General features: G+C 39.0%; 1 protein-coding gene across 4 annotated transcripts in view; it reads right to left on the reverse strand.

Moving 5' to 3' along the window:
• Positions 1 to 25,741, reverse strand: part of kcnab2a (potassium voltage-gated channel subfamily A regulatory beta subunit 2a) — a 195,507-nt gene that overhangs the window by 164,581 nt on the left and 5,185 nt on the right. The window contains exon 1 of one of the 4 annotated variants that reach the window (XM_062038245.1): positions 15,930 to 16,312. The exons of the other annotated variants lie outside the window; for them this stretch is intronic. The gene's annotated coding sequence lies outside the window, so the exon portion shown is untranslated. Of the gene's footprint in view, positions 1 to 15,929; positions 16,313 to 25,741 lie in introns of those variants that run through there. 4 annotated transcript variants of the gene reach the window in all.

Genomic DNA, 25,741 nt, shown 5'->3' on the forward strand with positions numbered 1-25,741 from the left:
CGCCCTGACTTAAACGTGTGGTCAATGCTGAAGAAACAAGTCCATGTCAGAAAATCAACAAATTTAGCTGAACTGCACCAATTTCGTCAAGAGGAGTGGTCAAAAATTCAACCGGAAGCTTGCCAGAAGTTTGTGGATGGCTACCAAAAGTGCCTTATTGCAGTGAAACTTGCCAAGGGACATGTAACCAAATATTAACATTGCTGTATGTATACTTTTGACCCAGCAGATTTGGTCACATTTTCAGTAGACCCATAATAAATTCATAAAAGAACCAAACTTCATGAATGTTTTTTGTGACAAACAATTATGTGCTCCAATCACTCTTATCACAAAAATATAAAAATTGTACAAAGTATTGGAAACTCAAGACAGCCATGACATTAAGTTCTTTACAAGTGTATGTAAACTTTTGATCGCGACTGTATAGCTTTAAGACGAACATCACAAAAATGCTTTATTTTTGATGTATGGTTGAAAATGAACTTAATAGTATAATGTTTGGATTTACGCGCCTGTCTCATTAATTATGCGTAGTGGTCAAACCAGTGTCTGTTCTCAATAGGTACAAGGCCTATGCTTGCGTTGTTTTTGGCTGTACGAACCGTTCAAATCGCGAAAAAGGATAGGTAAGAGTGCAAGATTGTACGAAAGACGACAAGAAAAGTGGCATGCACCCCTGTACAAGGGAGCAGAGTCAAAGAAAACAAGTTGGCAGTGACCACTTTGTGAACGGTTTGTTTGGTATATTTTAATATACTTTGTTTAGTATTTCTCATTGAAGTATTATCTTGATATTGTTTGTATTTCCATTTTTAACAAACAGAAACCAGAAAGTCAGAGTCGCTGATACTTTGTCAGGAAAGGTAACTTTACATCTCTCCTTGTTTATATTGTACACAAATGTGAGCAGTACATATGACAACAGGACAAAAATCAAATAATGATTATTCAGTAATTTGTTTCTTAAAGGCCTACTGAAACCCACTACTACCGACCACGCAGTCTGATAGTTTATATATCAATGATGAAATCTTGACATTGCAACACATGCCAATACGGCCGGGTTAACTTATAATGCAATTTTAAATTTCCCGCCACACTTCCGGTTGAAAACGTCTATGTATGATGATGTATGCGCGTGACGTCAATTGTTGATACGGAAGTATTCGGACCCATTGAATCCAATACAAACAGCTCTGTTTTCATCCCAAAATTCCACAGTATTCTGGACATCTGTGTTGGTGAATCTTTTGCAATTTGTTTAATGAACAATGGAGACTGCAAAGAAGAAAGCTGTAGGTGCGATCGGTGTATTAGCGGCGGACTACAGCAACACAACAAGGAGGACTTTGAGATGGATAGCAGACGCGCTACCGTGAGTACAGCTTTGGCTTCCAAACATTTGATCGCTTGCCCGTACGTGTGTGTCGCTATGTGCATGTCACGTACGTAACTTTGGGGAAATATATGTTTCTGGCCGACTCTGATGGCGGCCGGGGTGTCGTCGAAAGCTACAACGCCCGCCGCCGTCCCGTAGCTAAGTTAGCTTCAATGGCGTCGTTAGCAACAGCATTGTTAAGCTTCGCCAAGCTGGAAATTATTAACAGTGTATTTACATGTCCATGGTTTAATAGTATTGTTGATCTTCTGTCTATCCTTCCAGTCAGGGGTTTATTTATTTTGTATCTATCTGCATTTGAGCCCGATGCTATCACGTTAGCTCAGTAGCTAAAGAGCTTCGCCGATGTATTGTCGTGGAGATAAAAGTCACTGTGAATGTCCATTTCGAGTTCTCGACTCTCATTTTCAAGAGGATATAGTATCCGAGGTGGTTTAAAATACAAATCCGTGATCCACAATAGAAAAAGGAGAAAGTGTGGAATCCAATGAACCCTTGTACCTAAGTTACGGTCAGAGCGAAAAAGGTACGTCCTGCACTGCACTGTAGTCCTTCACTCTCACTTTCCTCATCCACAAATCTTTCATCCTCGCTCAAATTAATGGGGATAATCGTCGTTTTCTCGGTCCGAATCTCTCTCGCTGCATTGTAAACAATGGGAAAATGTGAGGAGTCCTTCCTCCTGTGACGTCACGCTACTTCCGGTATAGGCAAGGCCTTTTTTTTATCAGTGACCAAAAGTTGCGAACTTTATCGTCGTTGTTCTCTACTAAATGCTCTCAGCAAAAATATGGCAATATCGCGAAATGATCAAGTATGACACATAGAATGGATCTGCTATCCCCGTTTAAATAAAAAAAATTCATTTCAGTAGGCCTTTAAGTCCCATCTTAAAACTCATTTGTATACGCTAGCCTTTAAATAGACTCCCCTTTCAGACCAGTTGATCTGCCCCCCTCTCCTGCGTGGAGAGGTTATTAGGTGACCAGAGATGACGCGCTAGCTGTTCAAAGTCGGGACCCGGGGTGAACCACTCATCTGTGCATCAGTTGGGGACATCTCTGCGCTGCTGACTTGTTTCCACTCAAGATTATCCCCTGCTGGCCCCACTATGGACTGGACTCTCACACTATTAACTAGATCCACTCGACATCCATTGCAGGGGGGTCCCCACATCTGCGGTCCCCTCCAAGGTTTCTCATTGTATCCCATTGGGTTGAGTTTTTTCTTGCTTTCTTTTTGTCATTGTGGCTTGTGCAGCCCTTTGAGACACTTGTGATTGAGGGCTATATACATAAACTCTGATTGATTGATTGATTGATTGAGTACTCAGATAGTTTGCACGCTGCTTGCTGCAGAGCTTGGTTGACCACCGCTGTTTTCACTTCCAGGAAGAAGTCACGTGACGGAATACAAGCAATCGATTCGCCTCACACAACATTAAGTACACCTGTCCACTCTCGGATCGACACACAGCTGCATTAAAAAGCCGGAATTTAAGACACTATATATATCGCACGTGTGTGTTATTGTGTGCATGTCACATTTTGATGACAGTAATACTGTATTTGACCTTTTCTTGGGTTTTCTTAAACCGAGTAGTAATTTCGCCAAGGTGTGGTCTTTTTCTGTCTGAGTTTAGCAGCTCATACAATTTTATAGTGGCCCATATTGACAAAACAGTCCAACGTTTGACAAAAAAACGTAAATATTTATCTTTTGTTGACATTAGAGCAGGCGGGAGCATAAGAGACTAGGAGAAATTACACAGTCCAACAGCCTGAAGTGAGGGGAGAGGAGGCTTGCCTACAGCTGTACAGCATGCTCTAGAAATTAAGGCTGCAGCTAACGATTATTTTTCTATCGATTAATCTATAGATTATTTTTTCGATTAATCGGTTAATTATAGATTATTTTTTTCGATTAATCTATAGATTATTTTTCCTTTTACCGATTATTTTTTTATTCAAAATGAAGATGAAAAAATAAATGTAGGCCCGTTTTTTCAAAAGGCACGGCTTTTATTTACAAAAAAAAAGAAGTATGGCCACTCAGTCAACATTGACAACAACATGACTAAATATTCTGTAATAATGTAAACATTTAAAACTTTTACAATTTAACAAAATTAAAAGTAGCTTATTTGCTTTTTAATGTGCAAATATAAAAGTCAACATCCAGTGCAAATCTTAATATTCTGCAATAGTATAAGCATTTCAAAAGTAAAAGTATTGCTTATTTTGCTTTAAAATGTGCAAAAATAAAGATAAACATCCAATACAAAAAAGTGCAAAACGAAATATTCTGTAACAACAGTGTAAACATTTCAACAAAAGTGAAAGTATTGCTTATTTGCTAAAATGTGCAAAAATAAAGATAAACATCCAATACAAAAAAGTGCCAATCTAAATATTCTGGAGCACTGTAAACATTAAGTATTGCTTTTAAAATGTGCAAAATAAACATCCAGTCCAACACAGTACACAATAACCAATTCTACTCATTCCAGTGAGTGACTAACAGTGTAATGAAGAAAGATTAGCATGTCTACGCTCAGAAGGGGTCGATGTGGCTGGAACTGAGAGGTAATTAGCCTTCACCTCAAGCCAGGGCTGCGAGTGAGCTGAGCTGCAGTTTATATTTCTAGAAGGTCAACGGGCTCATAGTGATGTTACTAGTAGTTGACTGGGAGGTGTTTATTATCATTTGGGGAGAGTCCGCTGCCTGATGCTCACCTGCTAAACACCTATCTGCTCCACGCTGAAGCGCTGACTACATGCGCTCTGAATACACACTGCTGATTGGCTGATAATGCTGCGTGTGTACCAATCAGATGGTTGTGTGGGTGGGACAATGCTGCGTGTGTACCAATCAGATGGTTGTGTGGGTGTGACAATGCTGCGTGCTGAGACAGAGGCAGAGGAGCGAAGCAGCTTGTTAAGACTTTAGCAACTAAAGTTAGCTTTAGCTTAGAAACTCGTTCGGTACACCCCCGTACCGAACCGAAAGCCCCGTACCGAAACGGTTCAATACAAAACACGTACCGTTACACCCCTAGCAGATACAAATGACACATTCATGTTTTTGTGTAATGATGACAACGTATGCTCGCGCGGACGATTGACTAGTTGATGGTTTTCTTTTCAAATGTTCGTTCATAGCCGTTGTGCTGCTATGATAGGCCATTTACGCTCGACACAGTGTGCATACAACAACATTATTAGGCCGTTTATTGAAATACTCCCATACTTTTGACCACTTTTGGCATGCTTTTCACCCCCCGCTCGCACCGCTCGCGTCGTCTGCTTTGATCGTCTGCTTTGCGCTTCGCCATAATGGTAATGTGACGTAAATATGCGACGCGTCGACGCACAAAAACGGCGTCGACGTATTTACGTAACCGATGACGTCGACGCGTCGTTTCAGCCTTACTAGAAATGCCCACATACTGTAAGTTCTTCCACCACATTGCCGTCACATTTTGATTATTGTAAAAAATAAAAATAAAGACTGCAAAACAGAGACATTCTTCTGATTCAACGCATTGGCATCATTTAACGCGAGTATCACACATTGGAACATTTATTAGTCAGAAAAGAGGAAAATGATTGTGTATCGTTACTTACAAAAACTGAATTTTTTTTTAAAAACGTCAATGTGTTTTGATGGTACTTTAAGAAGTGATAGCGTGGCACATTGAACAATTTTGCTTCAGCGCCTCATCTTTTTGATGGCCCACAATAGGGCTGCATAGTCAACTAGTCATCGACTTACACTATCTTAACTATTAGTAGGCCTGGGCCGATAAAACATTTTGCTCTACGATATATTGACATTCAAATTGCCGATAAACAATAATATTGTAATTTTTTGGAGACCAAATTAACCACTGATGTAATGATAACACATAATAATGCAAGTATACTCTTGCAAATTCAATAAATGTGTATTTGTCATATATTTTAACATTGTAATTGAAATGTAATCTTATAAATACCAATTAAATAAAACAAAAAAATAATAAAAATAAAATATACTCTAATACAATAGGTTATGTCTCTTAAAAAGGTGGTGGGAAACCTTTAAATACACACAACCAAAACAATAAATAAAGTGGCTATCATTTTGACCAAAATGATCACGTTATTATTGTGGTTTTGTTTAATGTGCTCAAAAACGAAATATGTGAATGCTAAAATATTTTAACCAAGTTGTATTTTTTTAAGTAACTAAAAGAAATATACTGTACTTTCTTGGCAGAAGAAACATCAAATATTGTTCTGGCTTTATAAGGGCTATTTTAGTTGTATTTGTGTGTTTAAATATATTTTTTTCCGTCTTCCATTTTAATTTGTAAATTTTTTAGAATGTTTTTTCATAATTGTAAATTGGGTAATCAGGTGTTTCACTTCCTGTTTATGTCACGTCAAGTGAGTTGACTTCCTGTTGAACGGAGTCTATCGGTTTCAACTTGACACTGTGGATTTTATATCAATAACTTTGTGCAAGTAATGTGTTTATACAAGTTTAGATTGGGAAATGACAAATCTTAATGGGGAATGACGTTAATGTCGCTTGTTAAAATGTTAGCATTTAAGCTAGCTAGGAAGCTAACGCTGGTTGACCTCTATAAATGTATCAATGTGTGTTTGTTAATCACGGTTTTTTGATCATTTTAAATAGGCCTGGGCGATATATCGATTTTAATGTTACATTTGAGTTTTTTGTCAATTTCTTTTGTTTTCTTGTTCCGGCATACTTTTTGCCCCAAGTAGCTTCCGTAGACCTCAACCGCCCCCGTATTTCCTTAGCGGCAATTTAAAAACATGGCTAATGCCAAGGCTAACAAAAGCGAGACGTTTGTTCCAAAGAAAAGAAAAGTGTTGACAGTACTTTGATTTTGCGGCACCATGCGTGGAACATATGACTGCACACGGGCAAAGTTTTATTTTAAAAAGGATAGCAGCACAACAAACTTATTCCAGCATCTGAAATTCCCACAAAGTGACCAGCTCAGGTCACCTCAGACCCTTCTGTAAGTTACTCCATGTCTGAAATATTTTTTCCAAGATTTGAGTTGGCTCTAGAAACAAACATTTTAAGTAAGCTGAAGCGACTGGAATCTCTACACAAAAAGAACACAAATAATGGGGAACAAGAACAGGAAGTGATTTATATATAAAACACAACCATCGACAAAAATCTGCGCATAGAAAAGGGCGGTAAAAATAGCAGAAATAACAACAAAGCTTCCTAAAAAAGAAAAGAGTGTTTTGTGATAACGATGTGATTGGAGAGATGCACAAAAATATATTCACAAGTTCAGCTGGCGGAATTTGGTTAAAATTGCAGTTACATTAAGTTTTCACACAACTTTGTATCTCTGTTGTTAGCTAACTGGCGAACAAGCTAAAAGCTCCAGCGTCAGCTTGAAATGCTCCTGCCTCACAGAGGTACTGCTATAGAAAGCAGCTATTAGGGATGGTAAGATATACCGATATATTTTTAACAAGATGTGAATTAAGAAAATATTGTATTATCGTTATAATTTATTTCACGTTAAAATGACCAAACACTGCTTATTTGTTGTGTTTAGGGCTGCAACTAACAACTAATTTGATAATCGATTAATCTGTTGATTATTACTTCGATTAATCGATTAATAATCGGATAAAAGAGACAAACTACATTTCTATCCTTTCCAGTATTTTATTGGAAAAAAACAGTATACTGGCACCATGTTCTTTCAACTTGCCAAATAAAACAAGGAAAATGTTGCAAAAATGTTTGTTTTTTATAAAGTGCACCATTGTCATGCACAATAGCAATAATTTTGCTTGGGGGAATTTCAAACCTGGCTACTACCTATTCCAACCATTCTGCAATGTTGGATGCTGAATGAAATGAAATAAATGAAATAAATGGACATTGGGGATGCAGCCAGCCTACACCAATAATAACAGAAATGTAACTCATCAGATCAGAACTGAATCCGATATTGTACACGTTTCTGTTGTGAATAATAAAGGATTCACTTTAGGCTGCCTCTGAATAATAGCATGAAATATTCCAGCACCTTCATAACGTTTAGTTATACTAAAGCGTCACTCAAATCTAAATATATTTATATAGCTTTATCAGGTCCGGCTACATTGATCCATTATGAAACCAACCTGACATATTTCTGTCCGTTAGGTTTATTTCGAAATTGGTAACCGTGCGTTTTCTCTCTCAAAACAGAGTCAAATGTGAAGTGAAGTGAAGTGAATTATATTTATATAGCGCTTTTCTCTAGTGACTAAAAGCACTTTACATAGTGAAACCCAATATCTAAGTTACATTTAAACCAGTGTGGGTGGCACTGGGAGCAGGTGGGTAAAGTGTCTTGCCCAAGGACACAACGGCAATGACTAGGATGGCGGAAGCGGGGATCGAACCTGGAACCCTCAAGTTGCTGGCACGGCCACTCTACCAACCGAGCTATACCGCCCCAGCCCTAGTTGTGTTCCTTGTTCTCCCCCGCTTCCCACTCCCTCTCAAAACTCCCCTTCTTCCTTCCAAGGCGTGCTTGCATGTATAAGAACATCCATGATTGGTTGGTTGTTTACTATATGACAAGTCACGATTGGTTGAGATGAGGCCAAAACATTAGGGACAGGCCAATCAGAGGCAAGATAGGGTGTGTCATGGAACCAGTAAGGGAAATCAAAACAGAAATCCCAAATGACGACGAGAGAGTCGGAGAAGAGAAGAGGGAATATTCAAGAGGACAATTTATATACCGTATTTCCTTGAATAGCCGCAGGGGCGTTAATTAATTTAAAACCTCCTGTCACTCCTGCGTTTACCGGAAACCGGCGGGATGGCCGTGCATGCGGTAATTATTTTAAAACCTCTTCTCACTCCGGCGTTTACCAAAAGAATCCATAAAATTTAGACGTGCGCTTTGAGTGTGATGTAAGCATACCATCATGAAAAGCACATTTAATTAAAAAAAACGTTATTATGGTCTTACCTGTACTTATAAATGGAGTCCATTTGCAGCTCCTTCTGACCAAAAGCATTGATAACTTGTTTATAGAAGTCTTCATTATTTACTTTTTTCCGTTTTAAAAGTCTCTGTCTCGATGGAGATATTCCTTTAATTATTACCTCCTGCTTCCATTGAAAGTCCAGTTTAGAAAACTGTTTTATTTTAGATACCGGTATGTAATCCTCCTTGTTAAAAAAAAAAAAATCTCTTGCTGCGTGTGTTCACTTCTTCTGCAGTACCGGAAGTCGCAAGAAGGATCACTAGCGCGGCAGCGCCCTCTACCACCAGGAGGCGGGAGTCATTTAATGACTTATACAGTATTTCACACACGCAGCTACGGTATATTAATAAAACATAGATGCTTACTGTTCTCTTTAACATACTGTGCCGGTATTCAATAGCTTGGACCTTAAATCCTACTGAATAGCTCTTTATCTTTTTTCCTTTGTGCGATTGTAAACTACTGAAATCAGCTTCCTCCATTTTGAAAATGAGGACAGATGCGTCACTCGTGACGTAACGAATTTGACCCGGTGGAAGTTCTAGCCATATGCTAAATATTTTGCGAAACGAGTTTGACCCGGTGAAAATTATAGACATGCGATAATAAAATTAATATTTTGCAAAACGAATTTGATCCGGCTTCAATAATAAACCGGCGATAAGGCCAAGCATGCGTTAATTATTTTGAGAAACGAGTTTGACCCGGCAGTAATTCTAGACGTGCGAATACTATATTCCCTGCGCCAATTCAAGGAAATACAGTATTAAAAAAACTAGCTGAAGATGGCAGAGGGATTCTCTTCTTTAGAGGTTTTTTTTTAGCGATGTAGACCACGTCCAGGAAACCCACAATGCGTCTACTTGGCCACATTTGGACAAATGCATGCGTCTGGATAAAACATTCATTTGAGTTGTTTACCATGTAAGCCCAAATCAAAACTGTTCTCCAGTTGCTAAGCCAGGCATATTTCGCACGAGAAATGCTGCCAAAAATGTATGCCGAAGTGAGGAAGATCATAGCCACACAATTAAGTCAAGTCACTTAATGTGTGACAGTCCATTACATCGTCGACTGGGAATTAAAAAGTGCCTGCCTGCAAATGTATTTTTTATCTGGGTTTGATACATTTTGTATTATTTGCACAGCTACAGTATGTTATCTATCTTACGTAGAGAGAATATATTTCTATTTTATTTATGTTATGTAATTCTGTGCTACTTAAACCGTTTCTTTTCTGTGCTGTTAATACCCATCTTGACTAACTGGGTTAATAAAAGTGCCACTGACTGTTTACAGTACCGTTGTCATTCACTTCAATTTCACTGAATCTCGCTCAAAAATGAATATCTTTATATGTATATTTTCACCGGAAAATGTATCGAGATAAATATCGAATATCGAGTTTAAGTAAAAATATATTGATATATACTTTTTCGTCCTTATCGCCCAGCCCTACTGTCTATGACGTATTGAGTTTTCACTCAGTGTTTTTTCCAGTGGCTGCTGCCAATGGTATATTCCTGTTGGTCGGCAGTCACTGGTAGTACTGACATGCGCACGTTCATTTATGTTGGTAAAAACATGAGCGATGACGTCACCGACTTTTGATTACAAATAGAGTTTTGTGAACGTTTGTTACACACCTAGTCCACAAGACTACAATGACAACCACAGTCATGAAGGCCACATTGTCTTCAAAACTTTGTCCCGTATTATCGTCACTAATTCACCTGGGGTCACTATTAAGAAGGAATGGTTTTGAATATATAAAAGCTAGAAAGCCCACATGTCAAATAAATGTGTGACCAATGTGGTTCCTGTATGTCTTGCCTCTTGGGAACTGAAAAGCAGGCTAATGAAGCTAAACAGGCCACTAAATCTCAACAGCAGAATGATTACTGAGCTCAGTTTAGGAAACACCCCCACTGGAGCATCCAAAAGAGTAACGTCGTAAAGCGTGTCAGGGCCTACATTAGTGTGGTGTTGAGCTGAGTGGAAATGTCAAAAGATGCCAGTGGCCAGTCAGTGTCATCCCCCCAACCTCCCGACTGTGATTCCACAGCTTGAGCATTAGGCATCAGTGGATGGATGCCTTTTCAGTTATTGCTCCTCACTCACCAAGCTGACGGAACTCCGGCTAACATCACTAACAGCTTGCACTTGACTCCGGCCTTATTTTTAGACATTTCACATGAGAAGAGACTTGTCAGTCAAAGTGTGAGCGCTGGCAGAAGCGCACTATGGTTGAATGGATTCAGTGTTGATACTACGGATGGCTATGACAGAAAAACACTGACCTTTATTCATACAATACTACATTGATTAAAAAAACAAAACAAAGTTTGACCTGCGGTAATGATTTTCATGGATGGATCAAATATATAAAACAATGTAGTAGTGTTGTCCCGATACCAATATTTTGGTACCGGTACCAAAATTATTTCGATACTTTTCGGTACTTTTCTAAATAAAGGGGACCACAAAAAATTGCAGTATTGGCTTTATTTTAACAAAAAAAAAATCTTACGGTACATTAAACATATGTTTCTTATTGCAAGTTTGTCCTTAAATAAAATAGTGACTATACTAGACAACTTGTGCTTTAGTAAGCAAACAAAGTCTCCTAATTAGTCTGCTGACATATGCAGTAACATATTGTGTCATTTATCATTCTATTATTTTGTCAAAATGATTAAGGACAAGTGGTAGAAAACTGATTATTAATCTATTTGTTCAATTACTGTTAATATCTGCTTACTTTCTCTTTTAACATGTTCTATCTACACTTCTGTTAAAATGTAATAATAATAATAATAATAATAATAGATTTTATTTGTAAAAAGCACTTTACATTGAGTAAACAACCTCAAAGTGCTACAGTGTATTAAAAAAAATAAAAATAAAAAGATAATTAAAAAAATATAAATAAAAATAAAAACTAGAACAGCCAAATAGCTAAAACTAGTATGCATATATCTAAAAAAAGGCTCTTTTTTTTTTTTTTTTTTTTTAAAGAAGGGTTTTTAATCCTTTTTTAAAAGCATCCACAGTCTGTGGTGCCCTCATGTGGTCAGGGAGAGCGTTCCACAGACTGGGAGCGGCGGAGCAGAAAGCACGGTCTCCCATTGTTCGTAGCTTTGTCCTCTGAGGTTGATGTTGTGATGCCAAAAAATATTGACGTAATAATAGTAGTATCGACTAGATACGCTACTGTACTTTGTATCATTACAGTGGATGTTAGGTGTAGATCCACCAATGGCGTTTGTTTACATTTTGACGCCGGTGAGCTACGGTGTGTAGTGAAGCATGTTTAGCTATTCCTCGTCCTGCAGGGATGATACTTGGAAGAAACTTACGGGGGTGGGGGGCAGACCGGTACTTTTCAGAGGCGGTATAGTATCGGTATAGTATCGAATATGATTCATTAGTATCGCAGTACTATACTAATATCAATCAATCAATCAATGTTTATTTATATAGCCCTAAATCACAAGTGTCTACCGGTACCCCGTACAACCCTACAATGTAGTATTTTTCACCAATTCTAAATACATTTCAGAGGTGCCATAAATGTGTATTTTAACTCAACTCACAGAAACGTTGTGGTGTGCATTGTTCTAAAAAATTAGATTGTCCCAGAATCGTATCGGCAACCACAAATATGATATCAAATCGAATCGCTGTTAAAACGAATCGTTACACCCCTAGTTAGCAACACTAGCATAGCATTGTTCACTGACATTACATCCGCATTTTACCAGCAATATCAGTTAAGGCTGCAGCTAACGATTATTTTTCTATCGATTAATCCATAGATTATTTTTTCGATTAATCGGTTAATCTATAGATTATTTTTTCGATTAATCTATAGATTATTTTTTCCTTTTGCCGATTATTTTTTTATTCAAAATGAAGATGAAAAAATAAATGTAGGCCCGTTTTTTCAAAAGGCATGGCTTTTATTTACAAAAAAAAAGAAGTATGGCCACTCAGTCAACATTGACAACAACATGACTAAATATTCTGTAACAATGTAAACATTTAAAACTTTTAACATTTAACAAAATTAAAAGTAGCTTATTTGCTTTTTAATGTGCAAATATAAAAGTCAACATCCAGTGCAAATCTTAATATTCTGCAATAGTATAAGCATTTCAAAAGTAAAAGTATTGCTTATTTTGCTTTAAAATGTGCAAAAATAAAGATAAACATCCAATACAAAAAAGTGCAAAACGAAATATTCTGTAACAACAGTGTAAACATTTCAACAAAAGTGAAAGTATTGCTTATTTGCTAAAATGTGCAAAAATAAAGATAAACATCCAATACAAAAAAGTGCCAATCTAAATATTCTGGAGTACTGTAAACATTAAACATTGCTTTTAAAATGTGCAAAATAAACATCCAGTCCAACACAGTACACAATAACCAATTCTACTCATTCCAGTGAGTGTCTAACAGTTGTAATGAAGAAAGGTTAGCATGTGTACATGTTTGGTTCTTTTCTTGTTTATAATATTCCCAGCAGCTGAAAATAGGCGCTCAGAAGGGGTCGATGTGGCTGGAACTGAGAGCTAATTAGCCTTCACCTCAAGCCAGGATTTCGAGCGAGCTGAGCTGCAGTTTAAGTTTCTAGAAGGTCAACGGGCTCATAGTGATGTTACTAGTAGTTGACTGGGAGGTGTTTATTATCATTTGGGGAGAGTCCGCTGCCTGATGCTCACCTGCTAAACACCTATCTGCTAGACGCTGAAGCGCTGACTACATGCGCTCTGAATACGCACTGCTGATTGGCTGATAATGCTTCGTGTGTACCAATCAGATGGTTGTGTGGGTGGGACAATGCTGCGTGTGTACCAATCAGATGGTTGTGTGGGTGGGACAATGCTGCGTGCTGAGACAGAGGCAGACGGAGCAAAGCAGCTTGTTAAGACTTTAGCTTAGAAACTCGTTCGGTACACCCCCGTACCGAACCGAAAGCCCCGTACCGAAACGGTTCAATACAAAACACGTACCGTTACACCCCTAGCAGATACAAATGGCACATTCATGTTTTTGTGTAATGATGACAACGTATGCTCGCGCGGACGATTGACTAGTTGATGGTTTTCTTTTCAAATGTTCGTTCATAGCCGTTGTGCTGCTATGATAGGCCATTTCCGCTCGACACAGTGTGCATACAACAACATTATTAGGCCGTTTATTGAAGTACTCCCACACTTTTGGCATGCTTTTCCCCCCTCGCTCGCAACGCTCGCATCGTCTTCTTTGATCGTCTGCTTTGCGCTTCGCCATGACGGTAGTGTGACGTCATTATGCGACGCGTCGACGCACAAAAACGGCGTCGACGTATTTACGTAACCGATGACGTCGACTACGTCGACGCGTCGTTTCAGCCTTAATATCAGTTAGCCTATTCACCAAGAGAAAGTGACCTTTGTTTGAGACTATCTTGTGTTTTTAAACCTTATTTAACAACAATACTTTTTCACAAAAATACGCCGATATTGACCAGTGGCAGAGCGACACATCCCTATTAAAAAGTCACTTCCACACAGTAGACATTCTTTTACAAAAAAGCTATACAGAAACAAGATGAAACAAAGCATGAAGTCATACCTTATGTTTGTGAACTCTTGGCTGACTGAGGTATTTCAACAAGTTTCACTAAAGACACGTCATAATATATTATGAATTCAACAACACTGTAAAACTATTTGTAAAAAAAGTAATGGAAAAACTCTTGCTCATTGAAGTGCTCAATCAAAATGACAGGCTGGAGACCTACAGTACATTGACTTGACTGGTGTAGAGCCTTGGTCATCATCATAAAACAAATATATAACAAGTACATCAATCGGAACCAAAACAAATTGTCATCTTGTAGTCAAAGAAAGCGGATTGTACACCATCCATCCATCCATTTTCCTCCGCTTATCCGAGGTCGGGTCGCGGGGGCAGCAGCCTAAGCAGGGAAGCCCAGACTTCCCTCTCCCCAGCCACTTCGTCCAGCTCCTCCCGGGGGATCCCGAGGTGTTCCCAGGCCAGCCGGGAGACAGTCTTCCCAACGTGTCCTGGGTCTCCCCCCGTGGCCTCCTACCGGTCGGACGTGCCCTAAACGCCTCCCTAGGGAGACGTTCGGGTGGCATCCTGACCAGATGCCCGAACCACCTCATCTGGCTCCTCTCCGTGTGGGGGAGCAGTGGCTTTACTTTGAGCTCCTCCCGGATGACAGAGCTTCTCACCCCATCTCTAAGAGAGAGCCCCGCCACCCGGCGGAGGAAACTCATTTCGGGCGCTTGTACCCGTGATCTTGTCCTTTGGGTCATAAACCAAAGCTCATGACCATAGGTGAGGATGGGAACGTAGATCGACCGGTAAATTGAGTCCTTTGCCTTCCGGCTCAGCTCCTTCTTCACCACAACGGAGCTATACGGTGTCCGCATTACTGATTGTTAAGTTAAAGTTAAAAGTTAAAGTACCAATGATTGTCACACACACACTAGGTGTGGTGAAATTTGTCCTCTGCATTTGACCCATCCCCTTGTTCACCCCCTGGGAGGTGAGGGGAGCAGTGGGCAGCAGCGGTGCCGCGCCCGGGAATCATTTTTGGTGATTTAACCCCCAATTCCAACCCTTGATGCTGAGTGCCAAGCAGGGAGGTAATGGGTCCCATTTTTATAGTCTTTGGTATGACTCGGCCGGGGTTTGAACTCACAACCTACCGATCTCAGGGCGGACACTCTAACCACTAGGCCACTGAGTAGGTACACCAAGTGTCAATTTTAAAAACGCCTACTACTTGTTTGTTTTGCCTTTTAGTAGCATTTCTTTCCTCCTTCGCGTCTCCAACAGCTTAATGCACCAAAAAGAACACCTGCAGCCTGCGTCTCCTTTGCATGGCTGGCATCCATGCATTCTGTACAAAACACACAGATACTGGCCTGCAGTAATGACTGCTCTCAACCTTACAGAAAAGTAGCTTGAACTTGTCTTCTGGGTGTTGTTGGCTGTGGAACTGCATCAGATAAAATTGCAGTGGTATCGACAGCAGTGCTGGCAGGGCAACTGAGGTGAGGTGAAGAGAAAAAAAAAATAAATAAATAAATTCCTTGTCTGAGACTCTTCACACGCTCAAGTGGTCTATTTTTTTTTAAAATCAATCCTACAGCTGAGGATTTAAATGGCGAAAGCATGCATACACCATGACAACATTCAGACAACGCGGTAAGGACGAATGAGGGCGCGAGCGAAGTAAATACCAGCGCAATAAGGTACGTAAAGACAGCTTTCAATGCAGCAGCAACCCGATCAACCATACGGACTTCCACGGGTCGTAGCTGTTCAGCCTTGCTAATATGCAGTAAATGTTACATACAAGAGACAGCGTGGACAAGGATATGAGAACGCAACAGCAAGAACGGGGAGAGAGAGGAAGCGGGAGAGAGAGCGACAGACAGAACCGATGCTGTGAAAAAAAGAAAACCCACCTCAGTCAGCAGCAGATTCCTGACGCAGAGAGCAGACCCGGAAGGATATAAATGCAAAAAAAAAATTAAAATGACAAAAAAACAACAGTAGCTATCACGGCGAATCACTGGCCGAGAATTCCAAAAACAGTGAGCGGTGGAAGAGATGGAGAGAAGACGGGGAGGGAGAAGGACACAATGAATAATACAAGTCTAGCGGATGCGGCGTATGATGATAACGTGGAACTGGGGTTGCGTGCCTGAGTGTGACGAGCATGCGAGTGTCGGGCATGAGGAAGACAGAAAGAAGTGACACGAGACAATGAGTGAGAAGGAAAGAGGGTGGAAGGAGCAGCCTGAATAAAATGTGTGAGTTGGGAAGATGCATTAGAGGAAATGCCCCTCCCTCTGTATACACACACACACACACACACACACTGACACACACCCCCTGTGCATAGTCAGCACAGGAGTAAGTATATGCTTTCAGTAAAACTGAGTGAGCTGCAAAGCGGTAACAATAAAACGTGTGGGATGGAGAGCAAAGAAGAACAGCTCGTTGTGCTCATTTCACTTTTATTGAAAGTGCCTCAAAGTTGAGTGGACTTGAAAAATACGGTAACACCATGGGGAACATATTCACCATTAATTAGTTGCTTATTAACATGCAAATTAGTAACATATTGGCTCTTAATTAGTCATTAAGTACTTATTAAAGGCCTACTGAAATGCGATTTTCTTACTTAAACGGGGATAGCAGGTCCATTCTATTTGTCATACTTGATCATTTCGCGATATTGCCATATTTTTGCTGAAAAGATTTAGTAGAGAACATCGACGATAAAGTTCGTAACTTTTGGTCGCTGATAAAAAAAAAGCCTTGCCTGTACCGGAAGTAGCGTGACGTCACAGGTTGAAGAGCTCCTCACATCTGCACATTGTTTACAATCATGGACGCCAGCAGCGTGAGCGATTCGGACCGAGAAAACGACGATTACCCCATTCACTTGAGCGAGGATGAAAGATTCGTGGATGAGGAAAGTGAGAGTGAAGGACTAGAGGGCAGTGGAAGCGATTCAGATAGGGAAGATGCTGTGAGAGGCGGGTGGGACCTGATATTCAGCTGGGAATGACTAAAACAGTAAATAAACACAAGACATATATATACTCTATTAGCCACAACACAACCAGGCTTATATTTAATATGCCACAAATTAATCCCGCATAACAAACACCTCCCCCCTCCCGTCCATATAACCCGCCAATACAAATCAAACACCCGCACAACACACTCAATCCCACAGCCCAAAGTATCGTTCACTTTCGCAAAGTTCATACAGCACATATATTTCCCCAAAGTTACGTACGTGACATGCACATAGCGGCACGCATGGAAGGGCAAGCGATCAAATGTTTGGAAGAAAGCCGCGTACTCACGGTAGCGCGTCTGCTATCCAACTCAAAGTCCTCCTGGTTGTGTTGCTGTAGCCAGCCGCTAATACACCGATCCCACCTACAGCTTTCTTCTTTGCTGTCTTCATTGTCCATTAAACAAATTGCAAAATATTTACCAACACAGATGTCCAGAATACTGTGGAATTTTGCGATGAAAACAGAGCTGTTTGTATTGGGACACAATGGTGTCCCAATACTTCCGCTCAATCCGTGACGTCACGCGCAAACGTCATCATACCGAGACGTTTTCAGCCGGATATTTCCCGGGAAATTTAAAATTGCCCTTTATAAGTTAAGCCGGCCGTATTGGCACGTGTTGCAATGCTAAGATTTCATCATTGATATATAAACTATCAGACTGCGTGGTCGGTAGTAGTGGCTTTCAGTAGGCCTTTAATGCCTTATTCTGCATGGCCTTATTATACAACTAAACCTAACCCGAACCCTAACCAAATAAACCTAAATGAAGTCTTTGTTACTTAGAATATGTTCCCCATACTAAAGTGTTACCAAAAATAAAATTTCTGTATTGATTAAAAGACTTTATTTTTTTTTACCAACTTTAACTTTTTTCATCCAATGCGCGGCACAATTAATCAAATTTTAATCGCGATGTTGGCTGCCACGATTAAATGAGGGCGATCGTTGGCAATATGAACATTTAAAAAGTCAAAGACAAGAATGATCAAAAGAATAAAGCACTTTTAAAAGCAGCAGAAGCAAAAGAGCAACAGCAGCTGGGCTTGAAGCACCGTGATGCGGTGCTATGACCAACTGACTACCTGGCCGGTCGCAATAACACAATTTTCCAGGGCTGCTGTAGTCGGTCGCCTCATATCACTTGTTTCACTCCCGTGGAGTGCTCAGCGTTGTTTTAAAAAGCCTGCACAACACGCAGTTTTGCTGTCTCCTTGGAGTCGCACTAGCAGGACAAACAGTTAGCCATCGTGCTAAATACAGTCAGTACATACAACATTTTCCATTTCAGATGTGTGAAGAGGTCAGGAGGTCTGTGTTTGATGATTGTGTTTTTTTTAGATTAAAGACCCAAAAATATGTTAACTATTTTGTTAGATAAACCCATTTTATGAATTTAGGAGATGATTACATGTATCTTTTATTCTATACATGTCAGTGCTTCCCACAGATTGCCAATATACTTTTTGTGGTGGGGGCTTAGCTAGAGGTGTGGTGGGGGCGTGATCGGGGCAGTGTCAATATGATGTCATCATATCATTTACATAATTGATGATATAACAATGTACAAGGTTAATACAGTTCGCTTCTCCTTCTTTCCCTCCATTTATCTGCTTTCTTTTGCATTTCAAGTAGAGATGTCCGATAATGGCTTTTTTGCCGATATCCGATATTGTCCAACTCTTAATTACCGATTCCGATATCAACTGACACCGATATATAGAGTCGTGGAATTAACACATTATAATGCCTAATTTTGTTGTGATGCCCCGCTGGATGCATTAAACAATGCAACAAGGTTTTCCAAAATAAATCAACTCAAGTTATGGAAAAAAATGCCAACATGGCACTGCCATATTTATTATTGAAGTCACAAAGTGCATTATTTTTTTTAACATGCCTCAAAACAGCAGCTTGGAATTTGGGACATGCTCTCCCTGAGAGAGCATGAGGAGGTTGAGGTGGGCGGGATTGGGGGGATAGCGGGGGTGTATATTGTAGCGCCCCGGAAGAGTTAGTGCTGCAAGGGGTTCTGGGTATTTGTTCTGTTGTGTTTATGTTGTGTTACGGTGCGGATGTTCTCCCGAAATGTGTTTGTCATTCTTGTTTGGTGTGGGTTCACAGTGTGGCGCATATTTGTAACAGTGTTAAAGTTGTTTATACGGTCACCCTCAGTGTGACCTGTATGGCTGTTGACCAAGTATGCCTTGCATTCACTTGTGTGAGTGAAAAGCCGTAGATATTATGTGACTGGCCCGGCACGTAAATGAAGTGCTGTTAAGGTTTATTGGCGCTCTGTACTTCTCCCTGCGTCCGTGTACACAGTGGCGTTTTAAAAAGTCATAAATTTTACTTTTCGAAACCGATACCGATAATTTTGAAACCGATAAATTTCCGATATTACATTTTAAAGCATTTATCGGCCGATAATATCGGCAGTCCGATATTATCGGACATCCCTAATTTCAAGTTATCATTACACATATGTATTGTTGCATTGGAAACAATTGCATCGTTGATAACAGAGGTAATTATTGTTATTATCCATGATCAATAGTGCTATTTCTATTGGTATTTTAATTTCTCCATTTGTAGTGTAATAATGGTCATTGTCATTTCTGTGTTATTAATATTTATTTCACCAACTGCTTCTTTGCTATCACTTTTACCATCATATTTGTACATATCCTATTTGCTGATGTTGTTCTTGTTATTATTGTTGTGTTTGTTGTTGTTGTCTCTGTCTTTTCCCCCTCTTGTCCCTGCAATTTCCCCCTCTGTCTTCCTTTTTTTCTCTTTCTATCCCCTCCTGCTCCCCGGCTGCACCAAATAATAATATAAATCAATTTAATAAAGTCAAATACAAATAAGGCAACAAGAGAAGTATCCCACACTTGTCTTTTCTAAAGTAAATCTGTACAGCCGATATGGGCATCTTCATCAAAAAGACCAGCTCATTGATAGGCTGACGAAAATTAGCAGAGCGAACTTGTACAAACGTTTATCAAATTTGATTTTAACGGAACCAAATTGACATGAAATAGTAAGTGTATTTCTACTTACAGGGATATATTTACCAAACTCTGTAGAGACGAATACTGACCGCTAACTTTGTACTGTTACGGCAGCACACACGTGCAAAAATGAGTGAGGAGACTTTGATGTAGTCCTACTTGATGGGGAATTGTATTCCCAAATAAATTCCGACCTGACTTTGGATAAAACTATTACCAAGTTTTTAGCAAATAACTGCATTACATTTTTGTTCAAATATTGTGGTTAAGTTAAAGTTATTAAATCATGCAAAAGAGTAATAACCTGTGATTAATAATTATTAATCTAAATTAATATGTGATTATCTGATTTAAATAAAATATATTTTGAGAGCCCTAATAATTTATATAAAATATCCGCACAATCCGCATTTCTAAAAAGCTATTTTATTATGTGTCCTATAGCATTGATTGATTGATTGAAACTTTTATTAGTAGATTGCACAGTGAAGTACATATTCCATACACTTGACCACTAAATGGTAACACCCGAATAAGTTTTTCAACTTGTTTAAGTCGGGGTCCGCATTAATCAATTCATGGTAAGCACAAACTGCCGTGATGCAAATAGAGGGTTTAGTAATTGATTTTTTTTAGAGCAGACTGTTCTGTTCACCAGGTGACTGACTGAACAGGTGGCTGAGTAGGAAGGTGGGCTCTTGAACGGATCCTGGGTCGCATTAGGTGTCGAGCAATTGCAGCGTCAACATTTAACCGTTGCATTAGTTCTTCATATCGTTTAATTACGTTTTTAAATGTACTTTTCCACAATGGGCCACAAGAATGTATCATGAAATCCTACACTAAGATCCAGCACATTGACCATTGATGCACCTGCGAGTACAGTACATTACTTTTTGTACGATAAGCTTCTAAAGTCCTGTGTCCACACATTGTCCTCAGTGCTTGGCCTTGCATAAAAAACATGTCCTCTAATGGAAACAAGCTGCGTCAGCATGAACTCAAGTGTGATATTAGCACGCATTTGAGCATCAGTTCTCTCTGCCATTATCACTAAGAGCCTGGCGTGTTTGTGTGTAAAGAAGAGGCGCTCACAAAGAGAATGGTCTGTAAGTACATTTTGTACAATTAGAAAAACAAGTGGGTGGTTTAAGTAGATGCATGTTAAGGCTGTCCAAACAAATACTGTATGTTGATTAATTTCTCTGTATAATAAATAGTCAAACAACATTACAATTTAAATAAACTCAAAATTAAAGTTGCAGCTCTGAGTTTATATAAAGGCAGCACATTATTTTGTATTCACCAATCCCAAGTAATAAGCAGGACAGAATACTGTTTGAATAATGGTAAAATATCCAAAGTTGTTCTTGTTGTATGGAAAAATAATGGGCATAATTAACATTTGTGTGATCTGTTTTCTATTATGGAAAGCAATTCCTGTTAATGCACATTTGGAAACAAGGTGTACCGGTATTCCAAAAATAGCAGAATGGTTAGCTGTATCTCCATGACACAGCACACAGAAAGATGATCGGAAACAGGAGTCCTTGGCTACTTTCTAGGTCGTTTCATTGTCACCATAATCCTTGTTCATCTTTGCTATACTTGACACTTGTTCAATGTCATGAAATGTGGTACCCTTTATTCTGCAGGATCACTATGCAGTAAGATTTGGTTACATGAAAAAAGGACAAGCACCAATGACATCGCAAATTTTAGTTTGCCAGAGGCACAGCAGCCTGTATTACCGTATTGATATTGAATACATTTTAAACTCCTTCTATTTGTTTTTAAATGTCTAAACAACCTCGCTCCAACATATCTCTCCGACCTCCTTCAGCCTTACTGCCCCACCCGATCCCTAAGATCAGCTGATACTGACGGTCCCTGACACAAGGCTGAAGCTTAGAGGTGACAGAGCTTTCGCCGCTGCTGCTCCCAAGCTCTGTAACGACCTACCTCTGAGTGTTAGACAGGCCTCCTCTCTTCCTGTTTTTAAATCTCTCTTAAAAACATACTTTTATTCCATGGCTTTTAACACTGAGTGATATCCATCCTGCTATGGCGCCCCATAATACACCTGCTGTGAACCTGTTTTTATGTTGTATTTATTTTAGTTATTTATTGCTCTGTTTGTGTTGTGTTGTGTTTGCTCGGTTCTCGTATTATCTTTTAACTTGCCCATTGTACAGCACTTTGGCTACCCCTGTGGTCAATTTTAAATGTGCTTTATAAATAAAGTTGATTTGATTTGATTTATTGATCTGAATATAACCCTTTTTTTTCTCTGAAAAAAGACTCGAAAAGACAAATTGTCTCATATTCAAAGACTAGAGATGTATACATAAATCAAACAGGTGTCATTTAATGACGAATGAGAGCTTTTCTTTTCCTCGCACACAAGCGCGCCAATTTTAAGATAATGGCGATCAATGAAGCAGACTGAAATATCTATCAACCTATGCTCTTTGCTCCATTGACGACCACTTGCCATTAGGGCTGGACGATATATCGAGTTTGTAAGATATATCGATATATTTTTAAACAAGATGAATTAAGAAAATATCGATATAATTTATTTCACGTTAAAATGACCGAACGCCGCTTATTTGTTGAGTTCCTTGTTCTCCCCCGCTTCCCACCCCTCTCAAAACTCCATGGGCTACTAAACCCCTCCCCTTCCAAGACGTGCTTGCACGTATAAGAACATCCATGATTGGTTGGTTGTTTACTATGATGAGTCACGATCGGTTAAGATTAGAGCAAAACATTAGGGACAGGCCAATCAGAGGGTGTGTCATGGAACCAGGAAGGGAAATCACAACAGACATCCCAAATGACAATGAGAGAGTCGTAGAAGAGAAGAGGAAATATTCAAGCGGGCGATTTATATATTAAAAAAACTAGTGAAAGATGGCAGAGGGATTCTCTTCTTTAGATTTTTCTTTTAGCGATATAGACCACGTCCAGGAAACCCACATATCGTCTACTTCGCCACATTTGGACAAATGTATGCGTCTGGATAAAACATTAATTTGAGTTGTTTAACATGTAAACCCAAATCAAAACTGTTCTCGAGTTGCCAAGCCGGGCATATTTCGCATGAGAAATGCTGCCAAAAACGTATGCCGAAGTGAGGAAGATCATAGCCGCACAAGTAAGTCAAATCACTTACTTGGCGCTGACCAGAACCGTACGTGTGTGACAGTCCACTACATCGTCGACTGGGAATTAAAAAGTGCCTGCCTGCAAATGTATTTTTTTTAATCTGAGTTTGATATATTTTGTATTATTTGCACAGCTATGTTATTTATTTTAAATAGAAAGAAGATTTTTCTATTTTATTTATGTTATATAATTTTGTGTACTTAAACAGTTTATTTTCTGTGCTGTTAATACCCATCTTGACTAACTGGGTTAATAAAATTTCCACTGACTGTTTACAGTACAGTTGTCATTTACATCAATTTCAGTGAATCTCGCTCAAAAATTCATATATTTATATGTATACTTTCACCGGAAAATATATCGAGATATAAATCGAATATCGAGTTTAAGTAAAAATATATAGAGATATACTTTTTCAGCCATATAACCCAGCCCCATCGCACTCTGTTCTGGGGCATTCTGGCCATTTCTGTCCAGTTGGTCACATGTTTCTTTAACTGTGCCTCAGTGTCTCGCCTACAGCTGAAGCCAGGCCTTGCGTTTAAGCCTCTTGTCCACACGCAAACACTTACTTTTTTCCTTCAAAACACACTTTTGCAAACACTGGCCAAGGTGAAGAGTTGAAAAAATATTACTTATTTTTTATCATTTTATCGACTGAGACCTTTTTGGGTTCACAGGTCCGTAAATGTTCACCAAAATGAATGTATATTGTATTCAGTTTAGTTCAGTTCAGTTTGAGTTTATTTCGAACATGCATACAATACAATGTAATTCATCACATGTTTCCAGTTGTTTCATTACAGCACGTCCGAAAAGGAGTAGGAAGAAGCTGAGTTTATTTAATCCTACCCCTTTTCATACCATAGCAATTTTATCCTATTTCCTTGTCTCTGTAACATAACAGTGAACAAATAAATAATAAACAAATAATATACCATAGTAAGTAAACAAATATTAAATCCATAAATAATATTTGTCTCAATAAAATATATATATATATATATATATGTATATATATATATATATATATACATATACATATATATATATAAATAAAACACAAATTTAAAAAAAGAGTTCAAGATATTCATCATAATTCTTGTTCTGTGTACTTTGTGAAAACCTGTAGTTTGAACAGTCTCTTAAACTGAATCATATTGGTGCTTTGTTTGATTTATTTGGTTAATACATTCCATAATTTAATTCCACATACTGATATGCTAAAGGTTTTAAGTGTTGTACGAGCATACAAATGTTTTACATTAGATTTTCCTCTAAGGTTATATTTATCCTCTTTAGTTGAGAAGAATTGTTGTACATTCTTGGGTAGCAGGTTATAGTTTGCTTTGTAAATAATTTTAGCTGTTTGCAAATGCACCAAATCGTTGAATTTCCATATTTGTGATTCAATAAATAAATGGTTTATATGGTCTCTATAGCCAACATTATGTATTATTCTAATTGATCTTTTTTGTAATGCCGTTAGTGAATGAAGCGCACACTTGTAGATGTTTCCCCATATTTCTGCACAATAACTCAGATATGGAAACACTAGTGAGCAGTAAATAATATGAAGTAATTTTGGTTTTGAAAATTAAAAATTAAAAGTATTCCTTTATCACTGCGAGTTCCAAGTCAAGACTTGGGTGTTGATGCTGGGCGCTGGCTTCTAAGGGTAAGTCTGATCCGGCCCTACTTCCTCAGCAGCATCTGCTTGAGCATGATGTCGCACATTTCTTATGACAAACCAACCTGTGCATAAACCAACACTGAGGCTTATGTAATTGCAAATGATTGATATTAGATGACGACATCAACTAACCTCCGCAACTCACCGCCATAGACAGACTGCAGACTTGAGGGAAACGCTAATTAACTGGGATAAGCCAGTGGGTGACATCACAAATTTGTCCACTTGATGTTTTGGCTTAGTAATGTCGAGTTCATGAACCTTCCGCCAACAATATACAACTAAAATGTCAGCACAATAATTTGCTGAAGATGACAAAAATATCATTATTAGATAACATCCCATTGGCTTGTAAATTGCCAATCACCTTTGAAATGTATCCGCTGGATCAAACAGAGCCATCCAGCGAGCGACCGAGCCAGCGCTTCTTCATCTCCAGGCCTACGAAAGTAGGTGATCTAATCAGGAAACACGAAGTGCTGCTCAAATTGCATCATTAGCTTAACCAATGACTCAGTGACAGTGACTTTTGCAGAGCCCCCTCCCCACACCAACACCCCCACCCATCTAGAAATAGGGAGACAAGCCTGCAGCTCTTTACTGTATAGCTGCTCAAGCAGAATAAGTCTAACATGTGTGTGCAACAGTGCAAAATGTTAACATGCCAGAAATATCCTGAACTGAAAACTACAGTTGCTCTCAGACAAGACCGAGCTGTACATCAAAAAACAAAAACGGTTATTTTTGGAAGCTGTTTAGCTGGTCAATTATCAATAAATGTTTATTCATATAGCCGTTCATCG

The sequence above is a fragment of the Entelurus aequoreus genome, linkage group LG26 (genome assembly GCF_033978785.1).
Source record: "Entelurus aequoreus isolate RoL-2023_Sb linkage group LG26, RoL_Eaeq_v1.1, whole genome shotgun sequence".
Lineage (NCBI taxonomy): Eukaryota > Metazoa > Chordata > Actinopteri > Syngnathiformes > Syngnathidae > Entelurus > Entelurus aequoreus.